General features: G+C 41.4%; 1 pseudogene; it reads left to right on the top strand.

Annotated features, from left to right (window-relative positions):
• Positions 1-307: 307 nt before the first annotated feature.
• LOC117097347 overlaps positions 308-25946 on the top strand; it is a 106338-nt pseudogene continuing 80699 nt past the window's right edge.

Genomic DNA, 25946 nt, shown 5'->3' with positions numbered 1-25946 from the left:
GCATAGTTCTCGTGTTTGTCCATCAGTCACCCTAAATGCTTGTAAGCTGTTAGGCTGGTCGTGAATGTGCTACAGCTTGGGGAATTGCCATTTTATCTTCCAAGGCGACTCTTTATTATCACCATTAATTGATTAAATATTTTCAACACTTTCTGAGTAAACCAGTCATGGCATCTATTTCTACCTTGGGCTTCTGTTCATGGTTGGAGTGTGCCAAGCATCCAGATTAATTGAAAATACACCCTCCAGGAACCATGTGTGGCATCTCTCATAACAAGCTGCAGCACCTCTCTGAAGCACGGCTGCTATGTCGTGGGGAATCCAGGGAATCTTTAGCTTAACTGGCTGTGTCTTGGAGCCTCTAGCAGGAATGGAAAGTGAGTGGTGGGAGAGGAATCCTGTGTGTGGATGATTGTCATACTTACATCACTCATTTTGAGGGAAATGGAGCAGTGGTTCAAGGAACAGATTGGGTATCCTTGGGATAACTGGGATTTGTGGGAGCAGTCGTGGTAACGTGGAGTTCTAGCCAGCTCTCTACGACTGCCTCAGCATTGAGCTTCTCCAGTCCTGTGATCAGAGGAGGGTGCTGGCTCCCCAGTAGCTTGTGCCTTACCCATTTGACATTCTCTATCAAGTCTAAGTACAAAGATAAATGATTCCTGATTACCTCTCCATTTCAAAGATAACTCTGAAGCCTGAGAAAGGCAGTGGGCAGGGAGAAGGGAGAGTTTGGCTAAATGGAAAGTGTTGAGATGATTCAAAGGGCTCATGCTGACAGAGCAAAGGTGGCTTGACCTTCTGCGGGGGCCATATAGTCAGCCTCCTACTGGTTGTTATTTTGGGTTCTGGAAAGCCTGACTGCCCTGAAATATCTCTCCCTGCTGTCTTGCCAGGTTCTGTAATTCCTACCATGACAGCCATCCTCCAGTTAAGGCATCGTGTCTCTAGGAGGCCCAGGTTGTAGGGCAGCCACCCACAGCCAACCTCACACATTTAACCCATAATCGCCCACTAGCCTGCAGCCTGGTTGCAGAGAACAGCTACCAGCTGTTGGTAACGCAACACTGCTTTGCTAAGAGAAGCTTTTTGACAGCCTCTTCACATAAGTGGGGGAAATGGGTGCCACAAAGCTCTGGATCAGGAACATAATGGCTTCCATGGGAAAGGCCAAATCTCTGCAGTGATGGTGCCTCCACTGCCTATTCCTAGGGCATGGGAAAACTAGACTTTGGATTCCAGGAGGAATGTGAAAATGCAAATGGAATCAAAGATGTGTACCTAAGTTCGTGGATGATGGATCCAATGTGGAATTAGGGAACGCATGGGTCACATAAGATAAATGTCTACCCAACTTGATCTGGTGTCCCACCAAATATCCTGTCACTGGTCAGGAAAGATGCCTGAAGGCTTCACTGGAATTACTCCTTTGGGCACAGGAGGCACCTGTTAAAAGGTAAACATGTTATGGAGAGGATAACCAGGTATTTTTCAGAATTGAGAACGTTCATGGGAATGAGTCTATTTCAGATGATAGCCTGAGGGAAAGCTTGGAAGCTTGGCATGCTGCAGCTGTGTGTGAGGAAAACATTCTTCGCACGGTGGTGAAACTACTGTTGGTACCCAACAGCCTTTTCTGGTGGTGAGCCAGCTTCCTTCTAAGTAAGTGTGGTTAGAGGGTCATGCTCTCTTCATGAAACTAAATTCTTAGGATTGTATTCAGGGTTGTCTTTCTCTTCTTCCGGCTGTGCTTCTCTTCTTTCTTGGTCTTGGTTTCTTTCTGCATTCCCTGAAGGGTGTGGAAGGCATGCCCATGTTTGCCCCTCTGCTTCTTTCACTTTCCACTAGGGACTCACCACATGACTCAGAGCCTGGCTGGATACAGCAGGTGCAGACAGCCTTCCCTTCCTCAGACCATGCTTCTGTGGTGGCCACATGCCTGTGCTTCACAGGCAGCACACTCGACTTGAAGGCAGAGTCACTGAAGCTGTTCTGCTAGTGGATCTACTGTTAAGAAAACTGTGGGTCACCAACAGAAAAACAGTAGGGTGCAAGCTCCCTCAGTGGGCAAACAGAAGCTTGCAAAAGAGAACAGAGACAGGCAAATAGGGACTTCGATGTCAGGGAATGTCAGAAAATGCCAATGAGTAAGCAAGCAGAACTAGATGTTAAAAGACATCACATCAACTTGGGTTTAAATATTGATAGCTGTGTCACCTTGAAGAAACTACTTAATGCCATTGAGCCTTAATTTTCTTTTACAAATGGTAGTGTTAATGATACTATCTGCTTCACAAGGTGTGTTAAAAACAAAGTATTTTATTTAAAGTGTCCATAATAGGCATGTTAAAATCCAGTTATCATTATGGTGATTAAGAGCATTTTCAGTAGAGTGGGGGATAGAATATAAACAGGAAATTAGGAAGGAAAGTCTGGTAGGGAAGGAAGACAGACTCATGGTGTTCACTTATGATTCAGGTGAGGTTGAAGTAATAATTTTTTTGGATGAAAGCAACTTGAGCATGGGTGTATATTCAAAGATAATAGTCAGAAGAGAAATCAGAGACCTGATATTCAAGCAAAAAAGGAAAATGCTTTTAAGTCAAGTTGCTGAAGGACTCAATAGGAGGTAGATGGGAGCTTAACAGCAAGGATCATCATTGGAAAGGATCAGAGAGATCTCTTACACTCAAAAACAGGGAAGACATACAAGTATGGATAAATGTTTCATGAGTTTGGACGTCATGGAAAAAGGGAGCACAATAGGGCAAAACAGGGGGATTGGAGAGAGAGAGAGATTTAAGAAATTGACTCGTGCAATCATGGAGGCTGGTAAGTCCAAAATCTGCAGGATAAGCAGGCAGGCTGGAGACACAGAAGAGAGTTGGTGTTGCTACTGCAGTCTTAAGGCAGGCTGCTGGCTGAATTCTCTCTTCTTCTGGAGGGAGTTTAGTCTTTTTCTATCAAGGCTTTCGACTGATTGGATGAGGCCCACTCACATTCTGGAGGGCAATGTGCTTTACTCAAAGTCTACTGATTTAAATGTTATTCTCATCTAAATAATATCTCCACAGAAACGTCCACAATAATGTTTGACCAAATATTTGGGTACCTTGGCCTAGCCAAGTTGGTACACAAAATTAATAATCACACCTGACAACAATCATACCTCTCTCTAGACCTTTATCACTGGCGCTTGGTGTCAAAGAAGAAACAAAGTAGCACTCTGTAGTGTGGGGATGACCATCCTTTCTGCCATACCATAGGCATTTCCTTTCTTTTTAAAGGAAAAATAAAAATTTTCTTTTTCCTTTAAAACCTTTACCACCTGCTCTTTGTCCATCTCTATTGACCACATTCAGCTCTTTGGCCCTTTACTTGTTTATGAAAACCCAACATCTGGCTTTACTGTCCTCATAGCTCTTCCCATGTGGAGTCTTATCAGGCCAATTCTGAGAATGACCCCTGGTTCTGGGTTCTGCCAGGTCTTGGCCAACAACATGGCCCTGGCCTGATTAAAGACAGAGGCTTGGAGGTGAAAAGCTTTATATCTTGTTATCAGTCCCTTGAGTCACTTAGTCTCAGCCTGACTTTGTAAATGTGACAGTATTACTAACAGCTTGAGCCAAGTTTGATTTATTGGTGAAACTGAATTCTATACTTCCACAATGATGTCAGTACTTCCTGGGTCTTAAACAAAACAAAACAAAACAAAAAGAGGCAGAGCAGCAACTGCAAGCTTAACTGGTTAATCCATAGGTTGTCGAGGGCCAGTTGCTCTCTATGTCATGAAAGCAGTGCCCATTCTTCTTTGGTGAACATAAAGAGAACCCCCTTCTTAAAATTTCAAGTGCAGTCAAGCCATTAAAATAAAATAAAATACAAAATATTCTAGGTGCTTCAGGAAAGCCTGTGATTTGCATTTCTGAGTGTCTGTTAATGACAAGATTCACACTAAAGCAAATTTTCTTCATCACAAGATTTGTAACAAGGTTTTTAAATAAGGAGATAAAGATTTGAGACACAATTGATTATTGTTAATGTGAAGCTGGCAAATTTGATTAATCTGCTTAATAATATGAAAATAACAATATGTTAGCAATGTGAAGAGCAGTAACTTAATATTAGCATTTCTATCCTCTATAAAGTCATTTCTGTCATTCCCACACTGAGGAGAGTACAGTTTCTTCTCTAGCTTAGGAAAAGCCAGCTGCAAAAAAGTCATTATGCAGTTAAATATAATGAAATTTCTATAGTTCCAACATTTACCTCAAAAATATTGAAAAGGCTTTGGGGGAGGGACTTGGATAGTTTATTTTAGCGAGTGACACAACCTACAACCTACTCGCCTGGTAAGTGGAACGAATGAGGAAAGACAGGATTGTGAAATTTGAGCTGCTCAGAAAATTTAGATTTTTACTCATAAAAGTAAAAAAAGTGTAACAAGTAAGCCTTCATATAAATCTATTAGTTCTTTGTGTACGTGTAGAGTGTGACTCTGACAGTCAGCCTCATGGTTGGTTTGTATTTTTTTAAATTGAAATTGAGCAGCCTGTTTGGATCAAGGGCCTATTGGAGGCTTGGGAGATTAGAGTAAATTGATTTCAACCTAGTATAGGCAACACTGTTAAAGCAATATGATCTCAATTATATAAAAAAAAAAATTTTGTAGAAAGCTTCCAGTGGTAATTTGGAAAAAGACTCTTGGACCACAGGCACAAAATAAGGATGAGCAAATCCAATTAGCATTGTCTATGCATGATCTTACTTGTGATTCAGCAATTGAATATCAACCAGGAGTCTTGGCCTACCAGTTACTCAGATCCTCAGAGAGATTTTAAGACACATAAGTAATTTCAGTCCATCAGTGTTTGGACTATGATGCTGTCATGAATCTCAGCTATTTCAAACATGTTCTTCAATACCAGGAAACTATAATGATGACAAGGTGATTTAAATCATCAATGCCCTATAATAAAAGGAAACCCATTCTTAAGAAATCTGATGGGAACAGAGTCAATGTGAGAGTGCAGAAAAGTGAAGTAGAATTTAAATCTAGACTACATGGAACAAAATATTGGATTGGATTCTGATGTGCATTTGTTTGAGGATATGTGTCCTGTCTGGATAATCTGACCTAGATTTCCTCAGTCTTTGAGTGAACCTTTGCTATGGAAGAATAATCATTCTTTCAGGCCAAAGTCATTTTTGAAAATTTTCTTTTATGGTATACACATGATTGTACTTAGAAATAAAACTATTTGCAAGGGTTGTTGAAATCGGTATTCTTTGTTTATGCTATTTAGAGATTTTTCTAGGCTTGACTTTAATACATCTCTAACATGAGATGGTATTTGAACTAGAATTTAAAGCTAGAAATTTAACATTTCAGGAAAGAAATAAAGGGAATATACCATGTAGTGCAAAACCAGAACAGTGAGGCCACATACTACACATGGTTCTCCATCACTGAGCACTAGTTTATATACTATGTAGTACAGAGTAAGCTATTCTGGAATCTGTGTCCCAGAATATAGATTTTTCTCAAGTTTCATTTGTTGAATTACTTCTACTAAGGCATAAATTAAGGGGAATTAGGATATGTTTTTCTTTATTAGAATTAGAAAGGCAAAATATTTCCCTAAAACCCTTTGTAGACATATGGTCTATGTCATGTGGCAACCATTCTTGGCTGTAGATTAGGCAAGTAAGTATTCAATTGGGTAATTTCCTCAATAGCAGAATCAGGACTCTGTTGGCAGAGAAGGAGGCAGGAAAGAATATGGGGTAGGCAACAGTAGCTGCCATACTAATTCTGAATAAAAATGCAGTTGTTGGCTGATCTTAGTAACCTTCATTAATAGATACCAACCCATATTTGATGGTGATCACTGGTTCTCCCAGGGTTATATAAAAACCAATAGCATATAATTAGACTCCAGAGATCCTAATATTTCTCCATTTATTTAGAAATACAGAATATAACTTTGAGAGAAATACTGTTATAAAAATACATTCTATGTGATGGTAAGAGAGATAAGGAGAAAAAGAGAATATCTCTGGAAAAATTATGTAAGTGTTGTTTTATATACTGAATTTTGTATTTTAAGCTTTTCCGTTGTGTGGCTTCAGGGCTACCTATCCAAGATATCACTTTCCAGTGTGTTCCTTGACACACTAAATTCTAAGAGATTTTGTGGACAGGAGAGTTGGTAAACTGAGTTAAATAGATTAAATAGGGTAAATTAGGTTTCTTTAAGACCTTTCAGAACCTTTGAAATATCATATGCTTTGAAAACCTCCAAAGGTAGAGTTGTTCCATATTTCTTCTGTTTAAATAACCATCCACTGCATTATTTATTTAATAACAACTTCAAGGAGGGGGAGAAAAAGACAGTATCTTAAGTGTTGAGACTGGATAGTGACACGTTTATCCACACAATTACATTAGTCTTTCTTTTCTCTTTCATAGTATCGTATTACTTTGATACATTACTTGAAGATATATTAATTTTACTTTGTGGTAGTGCCTTTTTATTTCTTTTCCAAGTCATGCAGTCGTCCTTCCACTATTAAAAATAGACCAAGATTAAGCCTTATTGGTTTCGGGGAAGAAAGCATAACCTCCAACATCTGGAGGCAACAAAGGGCCAAGTTCTTATCCTTTGAGCAATTAAGTAGACTTTTCTAGATTTATACCAGAGATGATATGCTTGAACTTTCAAGCACAAGAGTGAGTTGGGCCCTTAATAAAGTTACTTTGGAAATATTTCTTAAGTGCCTACTATGCCCAACCAGGTGCTGTCAATATCTAAAATAAAAGAGCCAAAACCTTGTGGAGCTTGAATTCTACTAGAGAAAGGAAGACAGTGCACATGATAAGCAAGTAAGCTGTTAGGAGATGTGGTGGATGCTGCGATGTACCACCCAAAATTCCCTTCACAAATGAAGGACTCCCCTCCTGCAGCTACTGATTGAAGTTGACCTTCAGCTGTCTGCCTTCTTTGGGGATTGCCTTGGCTAAAGAAAACTACTTCATTCAAGGTAATGTTTGCTTCCAGGCACAGCCCACATCCAGGTATATGAAAGTCCAAGTCTCTCATCTCAACTCAGAACGTCCCAGCTCCAGAAATCCTATAGTGTCTGCTGAGGCCTTCTTTAGGGCAGCATTACAGTTCAGCTTCTCCTTCTCTCTCTTCCCCACCCAGCTTTCCTGCCCTCGCTTTCACCAGGGCTGGTCACAGTCACGAGTGCTCCCTGATGAATATCCTGCTTGCTTCTCTCTGTCCCAGCATCTGCTGCTCAAGGAACATACCTGAGAGCAAGGGATAAGCATCATGATAAAAAAAAAAAAAAAAGGTGGGGATGCATTGTGTTTTTGGGGGGGTGGGGAGGGGTTGTGGCATTACCCAGGTGTTCAGAGTGGGCAGTCTGGAGAAGATGATTTGAGCAAAGTGGGAAGGCAGTGGAAGGAGTTATCCTCATAAGTTTTGGGGAGCAGAACATTCAAGGAAATTCAAGGAAGAGAGAACAGTTAGAACAATAACCATGAGGCAGGTACAAGCTTGGTATGTTGAAGGAGCATCAGGACACCCAGGGTGGCTGGAGCTCACTTGAGGTCAAAGTTAATTGGGGCGGGGTAGGGGAGAGTTGGGTCATGTGGGGCTTTGGAGGCCATGGTAAAGTTTTTGGCTTTTACTGAGGGAAATAAAGAGCGATTGCTAGTTTTAAGCAGAACCTGACTTACATTATAGGCAGATCACTCCAGCTTCTATGTGGGACACAGAATATAAGAGAAAAAAGGGAGAAGCAGAGTCCAGACAGGAGACTGCCACAGTAGTCCAGGTGGGAGGTGAGTGGCTTGGGTCAGAGGGGTGGGAGAACAGGTGGAGTGTTGTCAGATTCTGGATGTATTTGTGAAGGTCTCAGAGTCAGTAGGATTTCCTAATTACTTGTCTGTAAGGACTGGATTAGAATTTTAAATAATTTGGCTTGAAAGATCAAGTGCCATATACTGAACAAAGAAGTCACAGAGTTTATCTCTAAATAATACATTGTTAGTAAAATATACCATGATGAAAAGCTAGTTATAACTCAAAAGAGGATTAAACGTTTGACCAACTACTGGCAAGGAGGAAACGTGGAGAGGATGTAACTAATTTGTAGTATGTCTTTGAGAAATGCACAACATCCTGGCCCCTTTCTGAGCTGAACCCCTGGGGGTTGTCTGAGTAATAAATACTCAATATAGGTTTAGGGGCATCCTTTCACAGATGGGACTATTGGCAGCCTTCCCAAGGTGTAGCCTGGAAGATGGTCAATTTCAGGGAGAAGCTTTTCATCCAACACAACCCCTGAGCAGTGGCTATCAGGGAATAAGGCCAGGTTCTATATGGATGGGCCTGAGAGGAGCCTCAGTGTCCTCTGCATCCCTGGGAGGTGTGGGGGAGCATTGGAAAGAGAGGGTTGTGGCCAGGGTTGCTGTGATAGAAATCTGTATGAATGGGAAAGATCCAGAGCAGGGAATACCTATGAGTAGAGGTCACAGTGAGACCCGCAACCTCAGCAGTGGCAACCCGTGCATGACAACAGGGACCAGATGAACGGAGGCATGCTGTCCCTCAGGAGAGGAAAATACAGCCTTACACCTGTTATCCCAGCACTTTGAGAGGCCGAGGCTGGAGGATTACTTGAGGTCAGGGGTTCAAGACCAACCAGAGAAACACATAGCAAGACCTCAGCTCTGCAAGAAACTAAAAAAATAAAATTAGCTGAGGTGACCTGTACCTGTCATCCCAGCTACTTGGGAGGCTGAGACAGGAGGATCCCTTAAGCTCAGGAGTTTGAGGCTGCAGTGAGCCATGATCACGCCACTGCACTGCACTTCAGCCTGGTGACAGAGCTAGACCTTTTCTCAAAAAACAAAAATACAGATGGAGGAATAAAGAAGAGGAGTAACCCCATCTGAGTGCCAGAATGTTACACACTGACGAGTTTTACATTGGAAGAGGCTGCATTACTTTGCATTGGCCAGTTTCAGTTGTTGTTTTTTTTAGTATTGTAAATTGACAATTTATAATGGTATAAATCTATGGTGTACAAAGAGATGTTGTAATTTATGAAGACAATGTGGAATAATTAAATTAAACTAGTTAACATATTCATTGTCTCAAATATGGTGTTTAACATTTGTGGTGACATGTTTGAGATTTACTCTTAGCAATTTTCTATCATCAGTGGAAAAGAGAGCTCAAGAGCTAAGATAATTCCACTTAAGGAAAAATAAAGAAAATGACATTTTGACACACTGAATTTTTGTGACTATACAATTTATAACTGAAACACATTTATTCACTCTCCAAAAATCACAAAGTTTGAACCTAGACCTTTTGTATTTTCAGTGTCTAAAGGGATTTGTGAATCATTTTGATGATAGAAGTCACGTATAGCCTTCTGATGACACGCTATTGTTCATAATACACACTGGTTATCGTCACCTGTTTAGCATTTTTAGGGTTGATGTTATGAATGTGAAAGATGTCAAAGAATGCTGATGTTCCTGTCTACATCTTTGGATTAGTTAAATCTATAGTTACTCTTTCCCCTTAATTAAATTATTTATAGCTAGAACTTAAACTCCTTTATTTAAAAGGCAGCCCAAATTTGATTTTAAAAATTGGGGTATAATTTACATCTAATGAAGTGTACAAATTGTTATTATTATTATTGTTTATAGAAACAAGGTCTCATTACGGTGTCCAGGCTTGTCTTGAACTCCTGGACTCTAACTATCCTCCTACCTCAGCCTCCCAAAGTGCTGGGATTGCAGGCATGAGCCACTGCATCCAGCCAAGAAATATACAAATTAAAGTGAACATTTAAAATCCACAGTTGGATGAGTTTTGGCAGCGTATACACCCATGAAACCATCAGCACAACATTTTCATCACCTCCTAAGATCCCTCATGATTTTTTGCAATCTACCTCTCCCTCAGCCACCAGCCTCAGGCAACCGCTACTCTGATTTCTACCACAGTATATTAGTTTGCATCTTATAGAATTTCATATAAATAGAATCACAAGTATGTACATTTTTGGGTCCAGCTTTTTCCACCCGGCATAATTTCATGTTGTTTGTTGTTTGTGTCAGTAGTTTGTTCTTTGTTAATAAGTAGTGATCCCATTGTATGGATATACTGCATATTGTTATTCACTTGCTTATTGCTGCACATTTTTCTTTCAGTGTAGCCGGTTGAATTGTGTTTCAAAAAAGTCGTTCACGTCTTAACCCCTGGTACCTAGCCTTATTTGGAAGTAGGGTCTTTGCAGATGTAATTTATTAGGTTAACACGAGGTCCTATTGGATTAGAGTGGGCCCTGAATTCAATCACTGGTATCCTGATAAGAAGAGGATAGATACACAGAGACACACAGGCAAGGACATCTGATGATGGAGGCGGAAATTGGAGTGATGTTGCTTCAAGCCAAGGAATGCTAAGGATTGCCCAGCACCCACCAGAAGCTGAGAGAGAGGCATGGAACAGATTCTCCCCTAGAGCTTCAGAAGGAACTGACCTACCAAAACCTTGGTTCCAGGCTTCTGGCCTCCTGAACTGTGAGGGAGAGAGGAGAAAAATCCTGTTGTTTTAAGCCACACAATTGGTGGAAATTTGTTACAGCAGCCTTAGGAAACGAATACGCTAAGTTTTTGACTATTTGAATAAAGCTGTTCTAATATTCATGCAGACATTTGTGTGAGCATATGTTCTCGTTTCTTATTGATAAATATCTAGAAGTGGAATGACTGGGGCATATATTTCAATTTTTAAGAAACTGCCAAACAGTTTCCCAAAGTGTTTGTACCGTATTCCATTCCCACCGGCAAGATATGGAAGTTCCAGTTGCCCCCTCTATTCACTGAAATGTGGTATTGCCAGCTTTTTAAATTTTATCAATTCTAATATGCAGTTAGTAGCATATTTGTGTGTGTGTGGGCGGGGGGGTTTCTTTTATTTTTTTTGAGATGGAGTTTCACTCTGTTGCCCAGGCTGGAGTGCAGGGGCACCATCTCGGCTCACTGCAACCTCCGCCTCCCGGGTTCAAGCAATTCTCCTGCCTTAGCCTCCTGAGTAGCTGGGACTACAGGCACATGCCACCACGCCTGACTAATTATTATTATTTTTTTAGTAGAGACGGAGTTTCACCATATTGTCCAGGCTGGTCTCAAACTCCTGACCTTGTGATCCACCTGCCTCGGCCTCCCAAAGTGCTGGGATTACAGGTGTGAGCCACTGTGCCAGGCCTATTTTTGTGGTTTTAATTTGTATTTCCCTTACTCCTATTACCCTTTTATACATCTACTTTTCTCTCTTCCAATCTTTTGGCAAGTATGTCTTATTATTCCAGATAAAAGTCCTTTGCTGATACCTATGTTGCAAATGTATTCTTTCATCCCATAACTAGCCTTTTTATTTTTTATTCATGTATTTTCAAGAGAAAAATTTCTAAATCTTGATGAAGCCCAACTTATCAGTTTTTATTTTGTGTTTTCCACTTCTTATGGCCATTCTAAGAACAGAGGGAAGTTCACTTGTGCCCTCAGTGACTAATATTTGCTGCACTTTTCATGAATCTATGTTCCACAACCCTACTCCTGTGCTTTGGCATGCACAATCAATTTTAATTTCAATGTTATAACTCATTGTAATATTTCAAAGGTATTTTAAGTGCGATTAAAGATCCAGATTTAAGTTAAATTCAAATAACTCGACCACTGTGACAATGGAATCGATTAATTTGGCAAATCCATCACTAAGATTACATGTGCCCTGCATCCTTCTCCTGGTGGGCCAAAATGCACCTTCTACTGGTGTGCTGGAAATGCTGGCATTCATTCAGTTATCCACACCCATTCACGGCTGGTGTGTATTGACATTGTAGGCCCAGCCTTGACCTAGGGAAGGAGAGACGAAGACAAAGACAAGGAATGTGGATAAGGAGCAATGGTGAATAGTGAAGGACTTTTTGCCAAAGCCATAGCCCTGGTGAGAGCCAGCTGCAATTTTGTCTGCTCTGGTCAGGACAAAGCACTTTCTATTTAAAGAATCTTCCTTCGGCTGCAGCAGTTGCTATTTTAGAGTATTGAAAACTGGGTATAATTTTTTTAATTGAGCTATGAATTGATGTGAGCGTGGAGGGAGAGTTTAATTCCAAACTATGAAAGAGAAAATATAGTGTTAAAACCTAAAGATGTTTTCTAAAATGAATGTCCATTCGAATCAGACTGACGTACAGTTAGATTCTAATTAAAATGTCATAATTCTATAATGTGGCAGACCTACAGAAATAATCAAAATCTAAAGTGACCAGAAAGCTTAATGAAAGGCATATGATATAACTATATTCATCTATAATTGGTTATTTAAATTTACATCACAAGCAAAAAAATCCACTAATTGTTTTACAATTTTGTTTCAGTATTATGCAGCTCATTTCTTCCTCCTTTTCAAACTCTGGCACTCCTTGAAGCTGAGTTGAAGGATGGAGTGACAAATTGGGAAGAGGTGTTAAAAAGTTTGCATTTTGCAGCCATAAAAAGTAGCAAATGTGGTGGAGCTGGCAGTTAGAGAAAGTGCTGCGTTGTGGAATTCCAGAAGGATTTAGTCAATTTGATTTTGTGTTCGACTCCCAGTAATGGGAGACATTCCAAATCCACTGCTTTCTGTGGATCAAATATATTGTTTTTTGGCCACCCAGCTGGGACTTGGCTAGAGTGAGAAATTGTCTCCCAAAGAGTTTTGAGTGCTTGGAGGAGGAATGAATGCTCCTGCTGGAGTTGAGCTCTAAAGGCATTGTAGAGAATTGTCAGAGAAGAGCAAAGACACCTGCTCTGTGTTCTTTGTAAGAATGTCATGCTCCAAGTAAGAGGATGCCTTAGCAGGAAAAGGTCCTGAGCAACTGAAATGGGAATCAAATTGGGAACAAGGAATCAACTTGTGCCTCAGCAGTATTATCAATCACAGTCTAGAAATGCAGCAGCAACAACCAACGACATGTTTGCAGATACCTGATTGCTGATTTTTCATGGTACCCCTGCTCTTCGCAAATTTCTGTTCATTCATTCAACAAATATTCACTAAGAACACACTATGTAATCAGGAACCATTGCAGGCACCAGAGGTACAGCTGTGAATCAAGCAAAATGCCTCCCCTCAAGGAGCCAAGATTCTAGGTGGTGGAGACAGAAATAAACAGACAGACAATTACACATTCTATGCCAAATAGTAATCAATAGTATGAAGAAAAAAATGCAGAGTAAAAGAGATAGAGAGGAAGTTTTGGGGTGGATCTTTTGTAATGTAAACAGCAACTTTTCCTCTTTATTAAATTTACAGGGCTCACAATGCATTAGGGCAAACCAAGATGTCCAAGACAGACACATTCCTTAGAAATGATGTTGACTTAATAATATCAATAAGTATTTTGTTTTCACATATATTTCCTTGTGTGGTCATCATGATGCCTCCCATAGGGTAAGCAGGACAGGTATGCTCCTCCTGTTTTTACTGATAGGAATGTTGAGGCTCAGAAAGGTTAGTCATCAGCTCAGTAACATGTGATTGTTTAGAAGCAGACTTCACACTTAAAGAGTATCATGTTCTGTGCTTATAATACACTCATTTTTTCATTAATTCAGTGAATATTTATTTAGTGATGACTAGGTGCTGGGACTAGATACGGTGCTAGTGTCAGTGGCAAATAAAATAGACATTGTCCTAGACTCATAGAACTTAGTAGTGGGGCAAACAGATATAAAGCAAATGATTACAGGTGAGGCAAATGTTATGGGGAAGTATTTTGTATTAGGGAACACAAACAAAAGGACCAAACCTTGACTAAGAAATACAAGGAAAGAGTCACTGAACAACCCAGATATCCTAGACAAAAAGTACAACATTGTCGCATTAAAAATTCCTAAATATAGCATACTTAAAGTGAATTGACTGATCAAATTTTGTTTATGTATGTACCATTTTAAAAATTGAACTTCTGCTCTCAAATACTTGTATACGTATGCGTTTATTTCTCAAGCCAAGACTGGATAGCTGTAGATCAGAAAACCTTCAAGGTACACTCACAGGTCTTTTCTTGGTGTGTGGTGAATAAAGGATCACTACGTATTCATCCAGGTTTTAGCCATATCCAGGATAATTGTATAAGGTTCCAAAATGCAGAGGAAAGATCTATTCATAATATTTTATCATTGTATTGATTTATGCAAAAATATAAGGACCCAAAATTTGCCTATTGAGAACAAGCTAGATGGGAATATTTGTCATGGGGTAGAACAGAAAGAGGACCCTGAATCCTAAACAACCTGGGAGAGGTCTCTTCTAAATGGAAAGGATAGTTATAATTTTCCATGGAAACAAAGGGTCCTAACTAGGAAGACAACATCATAGTGACACATGAAAGAACAAAATGGTGATGAAAACCAAAGAACAAGTAGAGAAGCCAGGCCCAGGGGTTTCAAGAGTAGGTCAAACAAGCAATTCTTAATTTAATTCACGAACAGATAACAAGCATGTTTCTATGTTGTGGGGCCAAGTGTGGTAAGTTATGGTAGCCTCAAACAGTCACTCTTTTTAAACAAAAAATTACAATTTTAGACAATTTCATAATCTTGTGCATGAATCCTATATGGACCATATGTGAATTTTTACAAAGTAAACATGACACTGAGATAATAGGCAAAACTTACCAGCATCCCGGAAGGCCCCCATTTTTCTCCCCATCTCACTGCCCTGTCTTCTAACAGCGTATATCAGTGCTGCCAGTTCCTGAACTTGATAGACATGGAATCATATGTAATGTAGTTTGGGGTCTGACTTTCCCCATTTAACAATATGCCTGTAAAAGTCTTCCATGTTGTGATCTCTGAGTTGCTCATTCTCATTGCCATGTAGTATTCCATTATATAAATATGATATTTATCCACAGTGGCTTTATCCATCCTAAAGTTGATGGATGTGTAGGTGGTTGAAGATATCCATTTGAAGTCTTACTTCATAATAACAGCACAGTGACAATTTAATGATTTGTTTTTAGGCCACATCAATGTAGTTGAGAAAAATATCCTTGGGGCTAAAATCATAACTAGTCACGTCTTAAGGGCTGTATCAGTGTGTCTGACTCAAAGTGGAGGGTAACTATTGGTATGAGTATTAGTGGCATGTCAAGGTCTTCCACTTTCATGCAGAAGCTGTGACATTAATGGGCATCAGGAATACAGTCAATGGTAGAATAGCTCAGCACTGGAGCCCTATGGGAGGAAAGGGCCAAGAAAAAGCATACCTGCAGGTGTGTGACCAGAGGGGTATGAGGTGGGTATTGGGGAGTGGGGTGGGGCCTAAGAAACCCAGGAGCATCTTCAGGGTGAAGGACTCGGATAATGTGGGTTACAGGTACTTTTTTTCTCTATTATAAAATAACTCATGCTCACTGAAGGGAAAAAGAAGAAGAAAAAAACTGAAATATTTCAAAGGCAACCACCTTAATATAAATGTGTTTGTCTTTTCTTCCTATCTAAGCATTTTTGTTCCTGTTTTGATGTCTACTCTTTTCAAGGATGAGGTCGTTGTTCAGCATTTCTTCCTTGTTATAACTATAAACATAATTATATCCACATTATTTCATTTAGTGGAGACCATGTAGAGTTATTCTCCTAATTTAAAAAATTCTCTTATTCTTGGTTTTATTTTCTCCCAGTTTCTTATTTTTAATTTGTTAAAAAGAATGTGGAAAAGGAGGTCTTGGTGCATAGAACTTTTTACTCCAATTCAGATTATCTCTTTGGGAACAGGCTCTCAGAAGTTAAATTATGAGGTCTGAAAATGTCATGATTTTAAAAACTCTTGATGTAAATTTAACAAAACATTTGGCTAATTTTCTTTCCCCTTCTGCCATGATTGAGAATATACTTTTTTTTTTTTTTTTTTTTTTTTTTTTGAGGCGGAGTCTCGCTCTGTCGCCCGGACTGGAGTGCAGTGGCCAGATCTCAGCTCACTGCAAGCTCCGCCTCCTGGGTTTCCGCCATTCTCCTGCCTCAGCCTCCCGAGTAGCTGGGACTACAGGCGCCCGCCACCTCGCCCGGCTAGTTTTTGTATTTTTAGTAGAGACGGGGTTTCACCGTATTAGCCAGGATGGTCTCGATCTCCTGACCTCGTGATCCGCCCGTCTCGGCCTCCCAAAGTGCTGGGATTACAGGCTTGAGCCACCGCGCCCGGCCGAGAATATACTTTTTATAACACCTTTTTTTCCCCAGAGAATTTAAAGATGAAGAACTAAAAGGGGCTTTTGCATTATTAGGTATATTGTGGCTCTATTTTTTTATAGGTTTAATATAGGTGTAGGTGGTAATGTGATAGATAAATTACAGAAGTAGGCTCCAATTGTTTTGATTGTAATCAAATAATCCATCAATAAAAGATTTTTAAGCAAACATATTGAGTACAAAAATTGAGTACTAATATTTGCATATTTGTTTAAAGTTAAAATATTGAGTACTAATATTTGCATAATTGTTTAAAAGTACATATATGTGCTACTCTATTATGCACATTATTAAACAGACAAAGCATATATTTAAAGGGTCATATACAGATAAAATACATATTTATAAAGAATTTAATTTATTAATAGTAAAAATCCCCTTTTTGGTCTTCTGTTTTGTTTTTGATTTTTTTGAGACAGGGTCTGCTGCCCAGGCTGCAATGCAGTAGTATGATCACAGTTCGCTACAGGCTTGACCTCCCACACTGAATTGATCATCCCACTTCAGCCTCCAGAGTAGCTGGGACTACAGGCATGCACTACCATACCTGGCTAATTTTTAATTTTTTTGTAGAGTTGCAGTCTCACTATGTTGCTGATATGGTTTTGCTCTGTGCCTCCACCAAAATCTCATGTCGAATTGTAATCCCCAGTGTTGGGGGAGGGACCTGGTGGGAGGTGATTGATCATGAGGGTGAATTTCTCCCTTGCTATTCTTGTGATAGTGAGTTCTCATGAGATCTGGTTGTTTAAAAGTGTGAAACACTTCCCCCTTCATGCTGTCTCTCTCCTACTGCCATGTGAAGATGTGCTTGCTTCCCCTTTGCCCTTCTGTCATGATTGTAAGTTTTCTGAGGCTTCCCCAGCCATGTCTTATGTATGGCCTGTGGAACTGTAAGTCAAACCTCTTTTCTTTATAAATCACCCAGTCTCAGGTAGTTCTTTTTTTTTTTTTTTTTTTGAGACGGAGTCTCACTCTGTTGTCCAGGATGGAGTGTAGTGGCGCCATCTCGGCTCACTGCAAGCTCCACCTCCTGGGTTTATGCCATTCTCCTGCCTCAGCCTCCCGAGTAGCTGGGACTACGGGCGCCTGCCACCTCGCCCGGCTAGTTTTTTGTGTTTTTTAGTAGAGATGAGGTTTCACCGTGTTAGCCAGGATGGTCTCGATCTCCTGACCTCGTGATCCGCCCACCTCGGCCTCCCAAAGTGCTGGGATTACAGGCTTGAGCCACCGCGCCCAGCCTGGTAGTTCTTTATAACGATGTGAGAATGGACTAACACAGTTGCCCAAGCTGGTCTTGAACTTCTGGGCCCAAGTCATCCTCCTGGCAGAGCCTCCCAAAGTACTGGGATATAGTTGTGAACCACTGCCTCTGGCCCCAATTTCATCTAACTACAAAATTTTAACAATAGAGCATATTTCAAAAATAATTATGTGATTAATAATATTTATTACAGAAAATCTTGGTGTGAACCTTTGTGATATAATGTTTCAAAGATCTGATACTAAGTTGACTGCCATAGCTGAGAAAAAATACTTCATGAAGATACATAGTTCAATGTAAAGGAAGTATCTTTGGCTGCATTTACTAAACATAATGTTCACTTTTTTTCTTTTCTTTATTTATTTATGTATTTATTTATTTTTCCAACTTTTATTTTAGATTCAGGACGTACACGTGCCAGTTTGTTACACAGGTGTAGTGTGTAATGCTGGGGTTTGGTGTATGAATGATCCCATCACCCCGGTACTGAGTATGTACTCCAAGAGCTGTTTTTCATCCTATGCCTCCTCACTTTTTTTCCTCTGTAGTAGTCCCCAGTGTCAATTGTTGCCATCTTATATCTACAAGTACCCAATGTTTAGCCCCTGTTTTTAATTGAGGACATGTGGTGTTTTGTTTTCTGTTACCACATTAATTTGCTTAGGATAATGGCCTCCGACTGTATCCATGTTGCTGCAAAGGACATGATCTTGTTTTACATGACTCTGTCATATTCCGTGGTTGATATAGTTTGGCTCTGTGTCCTCACCCGAATCTCATCTTGTAGCTCCCATAATTCCCATGTGTTTTGGGAGGAACCCAGTGGGAATGACTGAGTCATGGAGGCGGGTCTTTCCTGTGCTGTTCTCGTGATAGTGAATGGGTCTCATGAGATCTGATGGTTTTAAAAACAGGAGTTTCTCTGCACAAGCTCTCTCTTTGCCTGCAACCATCTATGTAAGATGTGACTTTCTCCTCCTTGCCTTTCACCTTCCACCATGATTGTGAGGCTTCCACAGCCAATTGGAACTGTAAGTCTAATAAACTTGTTTCTTTTGAAAATTGTCCAGTCTCAGGTATGTCTTTATCAGCAGCATGAAAATGGACTAATACAGTAAATTGGTACTAGGAGAGTAGGGCATTGCTGAAAAGATACCCGAAAATGTGGAAGCAACTTTGGAACTGGGTAACAGGCAGAGGTTGCAACAGTTTGGAGGGCTCAGAAGACAGAAAAATGTGGGAAAGTTTGGAACTTCCTAGAGACTTGTTGAATGTCTTTGACAAAAATGTTGATAGTAACATGAACAATAAGGTCCAGGCTGAGGTGGTGTCAGATGGAGATAAGGAACTTGTTGGGAACTGAAGTAAAGGTGACTCTTGTTATGTTTTAGCAAAGAAACTGGTAGCATTTTGTCCCTGCCCTAGATATTTGTGGAACTTTGTACTTGAGAGAGATGATTTAAGGTATCCGGTGGAAGAAATTTCTAAGCAGCAAAGCATTCAAGAGGTGACTTGGGTGCTGTTAAAGGCATTCAGTTTCAAAAGGGAAGCAGAGCATTAAAGTTCAGAAAATCTGTAGCCTGACAATGCAATGAAAATCCCATTTTCTGAGGAGAAATTCAAGCTGGCTGCAGAAATATGCATAAATAATGAGGAGCTGAATATGAATCACCAACACAATGGGGAAAATGTCTCCAGGGTACGTCAGAGACCTTTCAGGCACCCCTCCCATTACAGGCCTAGGAGGAAAAAGTGGTTTCCTGGGCCAGGCCCAGGGTCCCAGTGCTGTGTGTAGCCTAGAGACTTGGTGCCCTGTGTCCAAGCCACTCCAGCTACGGCTGAAAGGGGCCAACATAGAGCTCAGGCTGTGGCTTCTGAGGGTTCAAGCTCCAAGTGTTGGCAGCTTCCATGTGGTGCTGCACCTGTGAATGAACACAAATCAAAATTTGAGGTTTGGGAACCTCTGCCTAGATTTCAGAGGATGTATGGAAATGCCTGGATGCCAAAGCAGATGTTTGCTGCAGAGGTGGAACCCTCATGGAGAACCTCTGCTAGGGCAGTGTGGAGGGAAATGTGGAGTTCAAGCCCCCACACAGAGCCTCTACTGGGGTACTGCCTGGTGGAGCTGTGAGAAGAGGGCCACCATCCTCCAGACCCCAGAACGGTAGATCCACTGACAGCTTACATTGTGCACCTGGAAAAGCCATAGACACTCAACACCAACCCGTGAAAATAGCTTGGAGGGAGCCTGTACCCTGCAAAGCCACAGGGGCAGAGGTGCCCAGGACCATGGGAATCCACCTCTTGCATCACCATGACCTGGATGTGAGACATGGAGTCAAAGGAAATCATTTTGGAGCTTTAAGATTTGACTGCCCTGTTGGATTTCAGACTGGCATGGGGCTTGTAGCCCCTTTGTTTTGGCCAATTTCTCCCATTTGGAATGGCTGTATTTACCCAATGCCTGTACCCCCATTATATCTAGGAAGTAAGTAAGTTGCTTTTGATTTTACAGGCTCATAGGTAGAAGGGACTTGCCTTGTCTCAGATGAGACTTTGGGCTTGCACTTTTGAGTTAATGGAATGAGTTAATATTTTAGGGGACTATTAGAAAGACATGATTATGTTTTCAAATGTGGGGACATGAGATTTAGGAGAGGCTGGGGCAGAATGATATGGTTTGGCTCTGTGTCTCCACCCAAATCTCATCTTGTAGCTCCCATAATTCCCATGTATTTTGGGAGGGACACAGTGGGAGATGACTGAGTCAAGGAGGTGGGTCTTTCCCATGCTGTTCTTATGATAGTGAATGGGTCTCATGAGATCTGATGGTTTTAAAAACAGGAGTTTCTCCACACAAGCTCTCTCTTTGCCTGCTGCCAACCATGTAAGATGTGACTTTCTCCTCTTTGCCTTTCCCCTTCTGCCATGATCGTGAGGCCTCCACAGCCATGTGGAACTGTAAGTCCAATAAACCTGTTTCTTTTGTAAATTGTCCAGTCTCAGGTATGTTTTTATCAGGAGAGTGTAAATGGACTAATACAATGGTGTACATATACCACATTTTCTTTATCCAATCCACCATTGCTGGGCACCTAGGTTGATTCCATGTGTTTGCTATTGTGAACAGTGCTGCAATGAACATGTGAGTGCATTTGTCTTTTTGGCAGAACAATTTGGTTTCTTTTGGATATATGCCCAGTGATGGGATGCTGAGTTGAATGATAGTTCTCTTTTAAGTTCTTTGAGAAATCTCCAAACTGCTTTCCACAGTGGCTGAATGAATTTACATTCCCACCAACAGTGTATAACCATTTCCTTTTCTCTGCAGCCTTGACAGCATCTGTTATTTTTTGACTTTTTAATAATAGCCATTCTGACTGGTATGAGATGGTATCTCACTGTGGTTTTAGTTTTCATTTTTCTGATAATTAATGATGTGAAGCATTTTTTTCCTATGTTTGTTGGAAACTTGGGTGTCTTCTTTTGAGAAGTGTCTGTTCATGTTCGTGTCTTTTAATGAGGCTATTTATTTTTTGCTTGTTCAATTGCTTAAGTTCCTTATGGATTCTGGATATTAGACCTGTGTCAGATGCAAAGTTTGTGAATATTTTCACCCATTCTGTAGGTTGTCTGTTTACTTTGTTGATAGTTTCTTTTGCTGTGCAGAAGCTCTTTAGTTTAGATTCCCCTTGTTAATTTTTGTTTTTGTTACAATTGCTTTTGAAGACAGTCATAAATTCTTTCCCAAAGCCCATGTTCAGAATGGTGTTTCATAGGTTTTCTTGTAGGATTCTTATAGTTGAGGTCTTAAATTTAAATTTTTAATTTATCTTGAGTTAATTGTTGTATCTGGTGAGAGGTAGGAGTCTACTTTCATTCTTCTGCATACGCCTAGCCAAATGCTCACTTTTCAATCCCATTTAATCCTTTTTTGTTGATGAAATTTGGCCAGTAAATCCCTGTCTTCCCAGATGTTAATCAGTGTTTCAAGGAAACTAGGTGGAAAGCACTGCATTTAGGGTTGTTTCTTTTTTTTTTCCAAATTAGTTCAAAATATCAATGATTTCTTTTTTTAGCCACAAGCCCTTTAAAATGATTTTTCTAGGTGATAAGTCACTTTTAGCAACAAAATCACTGAGTTAGAGAAACACTTCCACAAATTCACTTCCAAATATTTTTTTCTGGAGAATGAACTTCTTTCAAAAAGCAATTACTTTCTCACTCATTACAAAAACATCAATTTTACCTTGAAAGAGAATATTTAGTGTGGTATTTTTTGGTTAATGCTGGGCAGAATACTACCGACAGCCTTTGTCATCACAGGAAAGATCAACAAGTTGGGAATGCTTGTCTTTTTGTAAAGATAAATATATGTCACCTTTAAATTTATCAGTACTTTGTAAAGTATCTGCAATAAGATATTCAGTGGTATTCTGAGTGATATAAGGTTTTAAAAAAACATATACTCCTATCTAATTAGAAAATAGTGTGAAGATATTTCAAAGTTCTTGTTTTAACGAGGTCTAACCTCGTTTATGTTATTCTATAGCACATAGTGTGCCACTGGTTTTACCTTCCTTGTTGCAAAAACTTGCCTATGAAGAATACAATGCAGCACCATCTCTGCAATTTACCCTGGAATCTTTTTATGGTTTCAAAGCAGCTGTTCTAACAGCAGTTATTTTACAGTGCTCCTATAAACATTGTTATTAATAAATAAGTTAAATAGCTATTGACATTATATCTTCTTGGTACATCTTTTATTTAATGACTCATAAAAATCACTTGTGTATTTCATTATTGAAATGGAATCCAGCAAATATCATAAACTGAGAGGAATTGCAAACATTTGTTCTTTCATCCAACTGTATTTGATTTGTTTTTCTAAGACCACCAGAGCGGGCACAAAAGAACCAGCGAGTAGGCAAGTGTAGGAGCAAAACTGCAAGTTTATTTTGGTCACCTAAGGTGTGGGGAAGAGGTCTGTCAGCCTCAGGCAAAGAAGGCCGACAGAGTCCCCCGGTGGGGCTCTCGGAGGGAGTTCCTGCAGTCCTGACATCCCGACAGGAGTGGAGGACTGAGGAAGGCCACCCGTGGCGTCCCTCCGGAGCGGCTTTTCTAGGAGTGGGAGGGCAATAGGCGGGGCACGGGCGTGTCGGGGGGCGTTCCGCAGGTGCGACCAGGTAAATCTTGGTCTCTTCGGATTGACGTCACCTGGCGCATGCCCGGTTGGTCTGCACCATCCCTGGGCGCTGGCTGCATTTTCGCGCGCGCGTGGGAAGGGAAAAGTTGGTGAAGAAGAACCCGGACGTGCACCATCTTGCCTCCCTTCGTCCAAACAGTCCAACCTTTTATTGGTAATAGTGATAAGGGGCGCCGTGGTCTGTCTGGCTACTTCCTTCTGTTAAGGGGCGTCGTTAAGGTTGGGGCCCATGGTTGGCATTTGGACATACGGATGAAGAATAAAATAAGGCACAGTATTAGTATAGGAATGAGGAATGGAAGCATTTGTTGGAAAAGGGGCAAAACCCAGAAGGAAGGTCCCAGCAAGGTTGAGGAGTATGAGATAGTTAAGAAAATTTAGTAAGTTTGAGGCGAGTGGGGGAAAGCCAAACTGATTTCCACTGATTGCTTTCGGTAGGGGCCCTTTTTAGCTAGGAATGAGGAACGAGTGCGCAGAGTAGTTGTTGGCCAGGCAGCAATTAAGGAGTGGAGTTTTTGTGGAGTGGATGGCTTTCCACTTACTCCTACTACAGAGCTATTGGATGGAAGGCTAGGTCCAGAGAAGGACGGCAAAACAGAATAGGTAGCCTCGCTGTTGATTAAAAAATGGATTGTCTTACCCGCTACCAGGAGAGTTACCCGCGGCTCGGCGAGGGTGATGGGGGTCCCCGAGTCTCGGCACCTTCAGTTGTCGTCGTCGTCCAGATGTAGGAGCTGGAAGGAGCTTCCAGGATCCTGGGAAAGGGGGTCACGTGGAGACGCGGCACCTGTTCTCAGGGTGGGGCAATGAGACTTCCAGTGTCCTCCCTGCTAGCAAGCAGGGCAGGGGGTTGCTGGTGGACGAGGGTTAGGACATTCACTGGCCCAATGTCCTGATGCCTTGCACTTATAGCAAGGCTGCGTTGGGGCTCGGGGACCTTGCGGACACCTGTTGGCATAGTGTCCTGCCTTGCCGCACTTATAGCAGGCTCCTTTCGTAGCCTTGGAGTCTGCGGAGTGTGTACTCTCTGGCCTGGGGTTACGACTGGGCTGTAAAGCCGCTGCTAGGAGCTGTAACTTCTGTTTGAGGCGAGCCTGCCGTCTCCTCTCTGGAGTTATAGCCCTTAAAGGCTAATTTAACCAGGTCTTGTATTGGTGTCTGAGGACCATCCTCTACCTTTTGAAGTTTTTTACGAATGTCAGGAGCTGATTGAGAAATGAAATAAGATGCCAAAATGGTGGCCCCTGTGGGGGAGGCCGGATCTAACCGGGTATACTGGGTTAGAACCTCAGTCAGTTTAGGGTAGAGGTTAGGATAACCTGGAGGTTATGCCAAGTTAAGTCATAGGCCTGACAAAGGTATCTAAATTCCTTTATGTATATGGTAGGATTAGCTGAGAAATCACCTAAACGCTTCTCAATTTTGGAAAGATCGGCCAATGAAAAAGGGACATGTACTACCCCCTCCGCCCCAGCCGCCTCTCGCAAAGGTGCTAACACTGTAGGAGGGTGTGGGCAGAGATAGGGGACTCAAGACAGACAGTTGGGGGCCCTGAAGGAGGCACGGGACCGAGTGGATTACTAGTAGATGAGGAGGAAGGAGGAGTCTGGATGGGGGGAGGAGGAGGAGTCTGGGCAGGAAGGGAGGGGGTGGAGAGAGCGGGGAGAGAAGGAGGAGTATAGGGCAGGTCGGGACGAGAGCATAAGGCCCAAAAGCCTTGTATGTAATTAATTTCAGACCACTTGCCTAGCCACTGGCAGAAATTGCTGAGGTCGATCACGCCACAGTGGAAAGGAAAATTAACCGCTTCCTCCTAAGGTCTTGTTCGACCTGTAAGGTTTATAAATTAGCTAGGAGGCATCCTAAGGGGGTGCTCTTTGGAAATTTGGACTGGGGGGTTTCCCATTTGTTTCCTCTTTACTTACACAATGGACACAATGGAAATGGAAGTGGATCTCTGCCCGGCTTCAAAGTGTCCTTTGGAACCAGCAGAGACAGACTGGAGGCTCATGGAGCCAAAGTGGAGATTACCTTCAGGCGGACGTCTCCGTCCTGAACGGGTCTCCCGAGCCACTTGTTGGCTCAAAAGTGGGCCTCGGACCTGCGCAGGATTTTTGGCCGAGGGAGGTAAAGAGGAGACAAGGGCACTTACCCCAGAGAGGCCGGTGCTCTTTGGAAATTTGGACTGGGGGTTTCCCGTTTGTTTCCTCTTTACTTACACAATGGACACAATGGAAATGGAAGTGGATCTCTGATTTGTTTTTCTGGTAATCTCCACTTTGGCTCCATGAGCTGTTTGGCTGTGACCCTACCTAAATCTCATCTTGAATCATAGTTCTCAAGCCTCAGGCCTTGGCAGCTTCAGCCTGCAGGTACACAAAAGTTAAGAATTGAGGTTTGGGAACCTCTACCTAAAATTCTGAAGAAATACAGAAATGCCTGGAGGTTCAGGCAGAAGATTGCTGCAGGGGCAGAGCCATAATCCTCACATGTTATGGGAGGTACCCAGTGGGAGGTAATTGAATCATGGGGGCAGTTTCCCCCATGCTATTCTCATGGTAGTGAGTAACTTCTCAGGAGATCTGATGGTTTTATAAGGGGCTTCCCATTTCATTCGGTTTTCATTTTTTTCCCGCTGCCATGTGAAGAAGGATGTGTTTGTTTCTCCTTCTGCCATGATGGTAAGTTTCCTGAGACCTCTCCAGCCCTGCGGAACTGTGAGTCAATTCCATCTCTTTCCTTTGTAAATTACCCAGTCTCAGACAGTTCTTTACAGCAGCATGAGAATAGACGAATATATACTCCCTTTTGTACCGTTTCATATGGGACAAGTAAGTGAAGATGGCAGCATCAGTATATATAATCATATTTGTGAACCTTTTTTTTTTTATCATTTATGTGTAAACCTAAATAGAAATAGAAGTGCTGATATTTTGCCCCTGCAACCAAGTGGATTATTTGGGAGCTCCCTGGAGCAAACCCAGGCCACTTTGGAGACTGCTGGATTACAGCACTGGTTGTGACAACTGATGGTCTTTGTATCTTTTGTTTTCTTTTAGAGACAGGGTCTCATTCTGTTACCCAGGTTGAAGTACAGCGGCACAATCAAGATCATTGCCACCTTGAACTTCTGGGCTTAAGCA

This window comes from Trachypithecus francoisi, unplaced genomic scaffold (assembly GCF_009764315.1).
Source record: "Trachypithecus francoisi isolate TF-2019V2 unplaced genomic scaffold, Tfra_2.0 Lachesis_group15, whole genome shotgun sequence".
Classification (NCBI taxonomy): Eukaryota; Metazoa; Chordata; class Mammalia; order Primates; family Cercopithecidae; genus Trachypithecus; species Trachypithecus francoisi.
This window is presented reverse-complemented; position numbering and strand designations above follow the sequence as displayed.